Raw genomic sequence first — 9,914 nt, 5'->3', positions numbered from 1 at the left:
GATGACACAATACCATACATAGAGAATCCTAAAGATGCTACCAAAAAACTACTAGAGCTAATCAATGAATTTGGTAAAGTAGCAGGATACAAAATTAATGCACAGAAATCTCTTGCATTCCTATACACTAATGATGAAAAATCTGAAAGAGAAATTAAGGAAACACTCCCATTTACCATTGCAACAAAAAGAATAAAATACCTAGGAATAAACCTACCTAAGGAGACAAAAGACCTGTGTGCAGAAAACTGTAAGACACTGATGAAAGAAATTAAAGATGATAAAACAGATGGAGAAACATACTATGTTCTTGGATTGGAAGAATCAACATTGTGAAAATGACTGTATTACACAAAGCCATCTACAGATTCACTGCAATCCCTATCAAAATACCACTGGCATTTTTCACAGAACTAGAACAAAAAATTTCACAATTTGTATGGAAACACAAAAGACCCCAAATAGCCAAAGCAATCTTGAGAAAGCAAAATGGAGCTGGAGGAATCAGGCTCCCGGATTTCAGACTATACTACAAAGCTACAGTAATCAAGACAGTATGGTACTGGCACAAAAACAGAGATATAGATCAGTGGAACAGAACAGAAAGCCTAGAGATAAACCCACACACATATGGTCACCTTAACTTTGATAAAGGAGGCAAGAATATACAATGAAGAAAAGACAGCCTGTTCAATAAGTGGTGCTGGGAAAACTGGACAGCTACATGTAAAAGAATGAAATTAGAACACTCCCTAACACCATATAACAAATATGAACTCAAAATGGATTAAAGACCTAAATGTAAGGCCAGACACTATAAAACTGTTAGACGAAAACATAGGAAGAACACTCTATGACATAAATCACAGCAAGATCCTTTTTGACCCACCTCCTAGAGAAATGGAAATAAAAACAAAAATAAACAAATAGGACCCAATGAAACAAATTCTCTGTAGAGAATGGACTTGAGGACATGGGGAGGGGGAAGGGTAAGCTGGGATGAAGTGAGATAGTGGCATGGACATATATACACTACCAAACGTAAAATAGATAGCCAGTGGGAAGCAGCCACATAGCACAAGGGGATCAGCTCAGTGCTTTATGTCCACCTAGAGCAGTGGGATAAGGAAGGTGGGAGGGAGACACAAGAGGGAGGGGATATGGGGATATATGTATACGTATAGCTGATTTACTTTGTTATAAACAGAAACTAACACACCATTGTGAAGGAATTATACTCCAATAAAGATGTTAAAAAAAAAAGTTCACCAAGATAGATCCTATGTTTTCATCAAAAGATTGAAATCTTATACAGTATATTGTCTGACTCAAGTGTTTTAATCAGAAAACCATAGCAATAAGATATGCTTTAAAAATCCTTCAATAGTTGAAATTTAAACACGTTTCTAGATAATATACAAATCAAAGAAGAAATTAATAGGGAATCAAAAATTATTTTGCATTGAATGATGACAAAAAAAATATAGGAGGCAACCAGGGCAGTCATAGAGATAAATGTATGCATTTAAAGTACCTATTTTAGAAAAGAAGATGATTCAAAATCAATGAACTAAATCTTTGAATTAAGAAGTAAGGAACAAAAAACATGGAAGTTAAATCTGATGATTAAAAAAATACAGATGCAAACAGATCAATGATAGGAAAAAAATGAGACTATTACCAACACCCAAATTTGTTTCTTAAAAATTGTTATTAATATTAACAAATTCTTTAAAAAATTAATGACAAAACACAAATTAACAATACCAGAAATTCAAAAGTAGATATTATTGAAGATAAGATAGACTTTAAAGGGTAATAAGAGAATAATATAAACATCTTCATGTAAATACATTCAACAACATAGAAGAAAATGACTAATTTTTTGGAAAGCACAAATTACTAAAACTGCCACAAGAACTAAAAATAGAAAAAGTGAACAGCCTATATCTATTAAAAGGGTTTATAATCAGAACTTATACAAAGCTAGACCCAGATGGTTTCACTGGTGAATTCTATCAAAACCTTAAAAAAGAAATAATAGCAATCTAACCAAACTCATTCAGAAAATAAAAGAGGAGTGAGTGTTTCCCCAGTGAATTTGTGAGGTCAACATAAATGCAATAACGTGACAAGGGTATTACAAGAAAAGAAAATGAGAGGCCAATAAATCTTACAAACATTGGTGCAAAAATGCTTTCTAAAACATTAGCAAATTTAATCCAGCAATATATAAAAATATGTACAAAGTGGGGTGTATCCTAGAAGTGTGGGGTTGATTCATCAATGATAAATAAATCAATAAAATTTACCACAATTAACAGAAAAAGGAAGAAAATCATATAATCATCTCGATATAGAACAGCATTTTGACAAAATTTAATAGCCATTCATGATAAAACAAAAGAAAAGTCCTCAGAAAACTACAATGCAGGAAACTTCCTCAATCTACTTAAAAGCATCTACAAAAACATCATAGTAAATGGTAATATTTTAAAAACTTTTCCCCCAAGTTTGGGAATAAGGTGATGATGTCTGCTCTCCTTACTCTATTACACATTGTAGTGGAGGTCTTAGCCAAAGCAAAAGGACAGGAAAAATAAATGATATAAAAATTGAATTGGGAGAGTAAAACTCATTTTGTTTGTTTATAGCTGATATAATTGCTCTCAAAAGTGCTTCTTAAAGTATTGTCCAAGGATTCCTGGCAGGTCCCTGAGTCTCTTTTAGGGAGTCCATGAGGTAAAAGACATTTTCAAAGTAATACTAAGATGTTACTTGCTTTTTTTATCCACATTGCCTCATGAGTGTACAGTGTAGTTCTTCAGAGGCATGATGTGTGATATTGTAACAGATAGAATGTAGAAACAGATACAAGAATCCATCCAGGGGGTTTCCCTGGTGGCACAGTGGTTAAGAATCCACCTGCCAATGCAGAGGACATGAGTTCAAGCCCTGGTCTGGGAAGATCCCACATGCCACAGACCAACTACACCCATGCGCCACAACTACTGAGCCTGCGCTCTAGAGCCCACAAGCCACAACTACCTAGCCACGTGCCACAACTACTGGAGCCTGCGCACCTAGAGCCCGTGATCCACAACAAGAGAAGCCATCGTGATGAGAAACCTGTGCACTGCAATGAAGAGTAGCCCTTGCTCGCCGCAAGTAGAGAAAGCCCAGGCAGAGCAACGAGGACCCAACACAGCTAAAAATAAATTAATTAATTAATTAAAAAAAAAAAAAAGAATCCATCCATCTTCTATTAAGCTAGACATTGAAGAAATTTACAAAAATATGAAACAATTCCACTATTTTGTTTGTTTTGGAAAGTAGAGTTTTTTAAAAATAAAAATGTGTTATTTATGTTTATGTACAATGGGTTTATTGCTATTTCAAATGGATGCACACATATTTAAATAATTTTTTGATTATATTTCTAAATGGGTAGGTATACAATTAATCTAACCCATATTAAAAAGCTCTTTAGGTTTCCCAACAATTTGTAAGAGTCTAAACACTCTTGAGATTTAAAAAAGTTTTGAAGATTGCTGGTTTACATGGAAAACCTAAAAACTCTACAAAAAGTGCTGAAATCAGTAAGTAAATTCAGCTAAGTTACAGAAAAAATGGCAATATACAAAAATAAACTGCATTTCTACATGCTAGTAATAAAAAATAAAAACACTGATTTAAAAAATTATATTTAAAATAACACAAAAAATATAAAATACTTAGGAATATGTAAATAAAAGATGTGTAAGACTTTGTCACTAATACCTACAAAGATTACTGAAAAAAACTTTTTAAATATCGAAATACTTGGAGAGATATACCATATTCATGGATTGGTACACTCAATATTGTTAAGATGTCAGTTCTTTTCAAATTGATGTATAGTCACTAAAAAGGAAATCAAAATTGGAAGAATTACTTTACCTGATTTCATCACTTGTTATAAAGCAAAACAGTATGATAGTGGTGGAAGTTTAGAAAATTAGATCAATGGAACAGAGCAGAGAGCTCAGAAATAGACTCACACATATACAATCAATTGATTTTAATAGGCAATTCAGTGGGAAAATAATGTCCCTTTCCTCAAATTGTGCTAAACAACTAGATATCCATATCCAGGAAAATAACAGACTTGGACCCCTACCTCATACCATACTCAATATTAATTCAAAGTAAATCACAGATCTTAAAAGCATAAAAACTAAAGTTATAAAACTTCTAAAGAAAATTTAGGAGAAATCTTAGCAATCACAGATGTAGGTAGATAGGACACAAAAATAATAAAGTATAAAGAAAAAATAAATTGGACTTTATTAAAATTATAAACTTCTACTTTTCAAAAGACATTATTAAAAATAACTCAAGCTACTGACCAGGATAAAAAAAAGTCATAATAATAACTGACAAGAATGTATCTCTAGAATATATAAAAAATACTTTAAAAAATCAATAATTAGAAGACAATCAATCAAATAAATATACAGGTACTTCACAGAAGTTATGATGACTAATAAACACATGAAAAGATTCTGGACTTTAGCTGCCAGGGAAATGCAACTTCATGCAAACTATGACTAGTTAATAAGGATGTGGAAAAACTGGAGGTCTCCAATCGCTGGTGGGAGAGTAAATTTTCCAATCATTTTATAAAATAATTTGCCAGTTTCTTTTACAGTTAAGCAAACACCTATTCTATGACCCAGAAAGTCCTCTCCTAGACATTACTCAAGAGAAATACAAATATACGCCCACAAAAAAAGATGTGTACAAATATTCACAGAAACTATTCATAATAACTAAAACTGGAAACAATCCAAATGTTCATTAACAGATGAATGAATAAACATTTTTGTGTTTGGTAAATTCTAGATGGAACACTAGTAGGTAATAGAAATTAACCAACTGGTGATACATGCAACAACATGGATGAATTTCATAGACATTACATTAAGCAAAAGAAGTCAGACACAAAAGAGTACTTTCTTTATTATTTCATTTGTATGAAGTGCATAACAGGCTAAATAAACTCTCTTATGATGATAGAAATTGGACCAGCAGTTGCCTTTGATGCACTAGGGCTAGGCTAGTGAAGAGCCTATCGCACATGATTTAAGAAAGCACTCACTTGCAGAATTGTGAGCAAATGCTTCCTTAAATTTTGCATCCTAGTTGTCTTATTCAACTCATTATATTCCAGTCCTGCTTTGGGGTAGGGTGGGATATTAACTGCAGGGGGCCTAGGGGAATATTCTGGGATGATGGAAATGTTCTACATATTTGTAGGGGTGGTGGTTACGCATGTATAGGTATATCAAAACTCATCAGATGGTATATCTAAAACCTGTGTGTTTTTCTCATATATAAATTTTAAAAGTTAATTTTTATAAAGAAACATTACCAAGACCATTTTGAAAATAAGAATAAGTAAGGTATCTCAGTTTACCAGATATTAAAATTAAAACAAAGTTAAAATAGACTAATTGATCAATGGAACAGATTAGGGAGTCCAAAGACTAGTACATACATATATGGAAATCTAGTATTTGACAAAGGTGTCATTATAAGTAATGAAGAAAGAATAGATAATAGTCTTAATTAATAGGTGTAGAACATTGGTTATCTAGACAAAAAATAAATTAAGTTAAATCCCTATCTCGTACTATACACAAAAATAAATACCAGACTTATTAAAACACCAAAATTTAAAAGTCAAACTTTAAACTATTAGAAAAAAAGAGAACATATTTGATCAGAAGTGACAAAAATTTCTTTAAAAAGACAGCAAAAGTACCAAGTCATAAAGAAAAAAATGATAAATTTAACTACATTAAAAATTGAAAATGTCCATTTAATATGATACCCTATAAACAAAGTGGAAAGACAAGCCATAAAATGGGGAGAGTTACTTGCAATGACTAATAACCAACCAACGTTCAAGATCCAGAATATATAAAGAATTCCCACAAAGCAATAATAAAAAGATAAAAAATGGGACAAAGGTTATAAGGACAATTTTAATATCATCAATAAGCATAAGAAAAGCTTAATTTCAAGCTCAGTGAAATTAAAACAAAAATGAGAATTTTTTTAATTTGTCAAATTGGAAAACTTAAAATATTCTGATAATATTAAGTGTTTCAACAAGGACTTGTTGAAAAAAGCATTTGCTATTCACTGTTAATAGGAATATAAGTTTGTACAGCCACTCTGGAGAAGTTTTGACTGTTTCTATTAAAACTAAAACTGTTCATACCCTTTGACCCAGCAATTCTAGGATTAATTATTTACCTAGAAAAATAATCATACCTATAAGCACTGAGACCATTACATGAATGTTCATAATATCATTATTTGATAATTGGAAAAGTCAGAAACAATCTACATGTGCATCAAAAAAAGGGATGAAGGAAAAAATGGGGGTACATAACTTCCATGCAGCAATTAAAATAAACATGTAGGTTAATGTGAATTAACATGGAAAGACCTTAAAAAAAAACACTGTGGAGTGAAAAAAACAAGTTGCATACTGCTATAAACATTGTGATTATATTTATAAATCTTAAAAGCACACAAAAAATACTACTATAGAGATCTATGGATATGCACAAAAATGCATAAGTACATATTTTAAAAGGCTGGGAACTTTTCTGGTAAGCGGCCTGAGGTGACCTCTAAATATGGTTTGTTATTCACTTGACCCAGAAAACCCCACAAAATCATGCAATTCAAGAGGTTCAAATCTTCGTGTTCACTTTAAGAACACTCGTGAAATTGCCCAGGCCATTAAGGGTATGCATATCTGAAAAGCCACCAAGTAAATGAAGGATGTCTCTTTAAAGAAGCAATGTGTGCCATTCCATGGTTACAATGGTGGAGTTGGTAGGTGTGCCCAGGCCAAACAGTGGGGCTGGACACACGGTCAGTGGCCCAAAAAGAGTGCTGAATTTTTACTGCACATGCTCAAAAATGCAGAGAGTAATGCTGAACTTAAGGGCTTAGATGTAGATTCTCTGGTCACTGAGCACATCCAGGTGAACAAATCCCCCAAGATGCGGCGCAGGACTTACAGAGCTCATGGTCGACTCAACCCATACGTGAGCTCTCCCTGCCACAGTGAACTGATCCTTACTGAAAAAGAACAGATTGTTCCTAAACCAGAAGAGGAGGTTGCCTAGAAGAAACTGAAGAAACAAAAATTTATGGCCCGGGAATAAATGCCACAAAAAATAAATGCAAAGAAAAGAAAAGAAAAAAAAAATGAAGTCTGGGAAGAAAACATACGAAGCATAATAGTGAGCCCATATATGTAGAGGGAGTGAAAGTCAGACTGAAGATGGAAATCAAAGGGATCCAGAAGTAAAAAGTATTTGAAAATGTTAACACTTTCAACTGTTGATAGTGGGAATATGAGGGATTTTTAATTTTTTGTATTTTATAGTATTTTGACATTAAAATTTCTTTTTAACACCTAAAATAGTAAGAGGTCTGAGTTCATAGCACATCTCTGCCATTAACTTAAACAAGTAACTTCCTCCCTCTTCATATTTCCTTATTGGTTCACTCAAATATGTTTTGAATGATGGAATGACCTTTAATCTCTACCCTAAACCAAATATTTCTCCAATTCTATGTTCCTGAGGGAAATTCTTCATTTTTCCTTAGCTAATAAGGAAAGCCTCCTGATTAACCCAGGGATTAAGGTCATCTTTCGGTGACAAAGGTAGAAGGTTCTTTTTTTACATCATTCTCATAACTATAAGACTATACACTTGTTGTCTGATATCTGGTCTAACTCTCCCCCCCGCCCCCCGATTTTCCTTCAGAGCAAATCTTTCTGCCAGCATCCAACATCCCAGAGAAGGGTTACAAATAGAAATAGAAAAGTCCAAAGTGAATTAAAATACCAGGTTGTTGACAGGAGAGAAAAAATAGCTCCCACTAATAACCTGATTTGACATGTGATTTATGTGGTCCTAAAAGGACAGTCATAAAAAATGTGTAAGTGAAGGAATAACACCCAGTGATTTACAAAGGCCCTGGGAGTGTGGGCGACAGAATGCAGTGAAAGGGAGAGTAATAAATCTGGCCAGGGAAGCCATGTTGATCCTTTCACCCTTCAAGGCCTGAGCACCAGGGATTCTCTGCTTGTAGCACATTACATTCAGCCTTTCATTTGGCAAACATTTCCTGAGTCTCCTGGCCATGAGCAGCATCAGGCAAGGCAAGATGTATTTGTGTGTATATGGTAGGAATAGGTTCACAGAGAGAAGGTACAAAGTGTGATCTAAAGTGTTGATGAACTCACTGTATGATTAAACAAAACAGCTAAGCCAAAGATGCATCCATGTATAAGTGGAAGCAACTAAAGACATTTAATTTTAAGAAGAGAAAGTTTCAGGGAGAAATGGTTGCTGCTTTCAAATATCTCAAAAGCTTCACCGAGAAGAGGAAGAAAGTCTTCAGAGGATACTGAGACCAATGAATTAAAGAAAAGCAAATTCTTCCCATCAAAATTTATTGAGAACTTTCTATGTGCCAAGCACTAGTCTAGTAGCTAAGCATCCAGCAAGGATACAAAAGACTGACAAGGTCCTATGGCCGTTGGAAGTTACATTTTAGTGGAAGGAAGAACTATAATATGCCAAATAAATAAATAAACATGTTACTTCAGATACTGGTAAGTCTTATAATTGCACGGGGCAAGGTGACAGAGTGTGGGCAAGGGCAGAAGGGAGAGGGAAAATTTATTTAGGGAAGGTGATCAGAAGAGTCTCTGAGAAAGGGACATTTCATCTGGCATCTGAAATAACAAGAAGGCTCTAACCCTGTGATGATCTGGGGAAGAGAGATCCAGAGAAACAGAACAGCAAGTGCAAAGGTGCTAAGACAGGAACAAGTCTTGAATGTCTGTTTTCAAAGGAACAGAAACGCCTACTGGGATGTAGTGAGTTAGGAGAGTGGAGAGATGGGATTGGGGACATAGGCAGGGACAAGAATGTGGGCCTTGTAGGCCTTGGTAAGGAGTTTGTATTTCACACTAGAGGCAACGGGATCAACATAGGTCAAGCACACCCTGTGCCACATCAAGACTTGTTATAAAGCTACAGTAGTAAACATAGTGTGGTATTAGCCCAAAGATAGACAAAGGAACCAATGGAACAGAATGAAAAATCTAGAAACAGACCCACACATATAGCCACTTGATGTGTAAGAACAGTCGCACTGTAGTACAGCATGGGAAGGATGGAGTCCCAGAAAGCGTAGCTCTACATGTGAAAAGAAAAACAATAAAGCTTCGAGATGAAAATATAGGAGAATATCTTCATGACCTCAGGTTGGCAAAAAAAAAAAAAAAAAAATTATTCTAGTAGGATACATAAAGCACAAACCATGAAGAAGAAGATTGGTACATTGGAATACTTTTAAATTAAGAATTTATCAATGATACCATTAAAATGGGGAAACGGAAAGCCACAGAGTAGAAGATATTTATAATACATATCTGACAAAAGTTTAGTATCCAGAAATGTAAAGAATTTGTACAAAACAACAAGAAAATGAAAAACAATCCAATAGAAAATTACACAAAAAGGGCTTAAAGAGGCACTTCACAAAATGGGGTGTCCAAATGTTCAAAAGAAACACTCAACATCATTTCTTGTTATAGAGGTGCAAATTGAGACCATAATGATATATCACTACATACACATACCCACCAAGATGACTAGAGAAACTTATCACACACACACACGTAAGAGAGGGAGGGAGTTTTAAAAAGATAGAAAAGATCCCTCTTCATTCCAATTTCCTCTTCTACTAGCACTGCAGTTATCAGGGAAGAGCATAACAGGCAGAGATGTACAAAGGCCCTGTGGCAGCAAAGGCAGCAAGGTAAAGAG

The 9,914-nt window shown here is 34.2% G+C and overlaps 1 pseudogene across 1 annotated transcript in view; it reads left to right on the top strand.

Annotated features, from left to right (window-relative positions):
• The first annotated feature begins 434 nt into the window (after nucleotides 1-434).
• Nucleotides 435-9,914, top strand: part of LOC309668148 (large ribosomal subunit protein uL22 pseudogene) — a 33,302-nt pseudogene continuing 23,822 nt past the window's right edge. Inside the window, exon 1 of the transcript in view lies at nucleotides 435-9,914. This exon is cut by the window's right edge and continues 23,822 nt beyond it. The product of the transcript in view is annotated as a large ribosomal subunit protein uL22 pseudogene (transcript).

The sequence above is a fragment of the Balaenoptera physalus genome, assembly GCF_965194825.1.
Source record: "Balaenoptera physalus genome assembly, chromosome: 10".
In the NCBI taxonomy this organism is placed as follows: Eukaryota; Metazoa; Chordata; class Mammalia; order Artiodactyla; family Balaenopteridae; genus Balaenoptera; species Balaenoptera physalus.
Note: the sequence above shows the minus strand (reverse complement) of the source record. Positions and strands in the feature narration are given on the sequence as shown.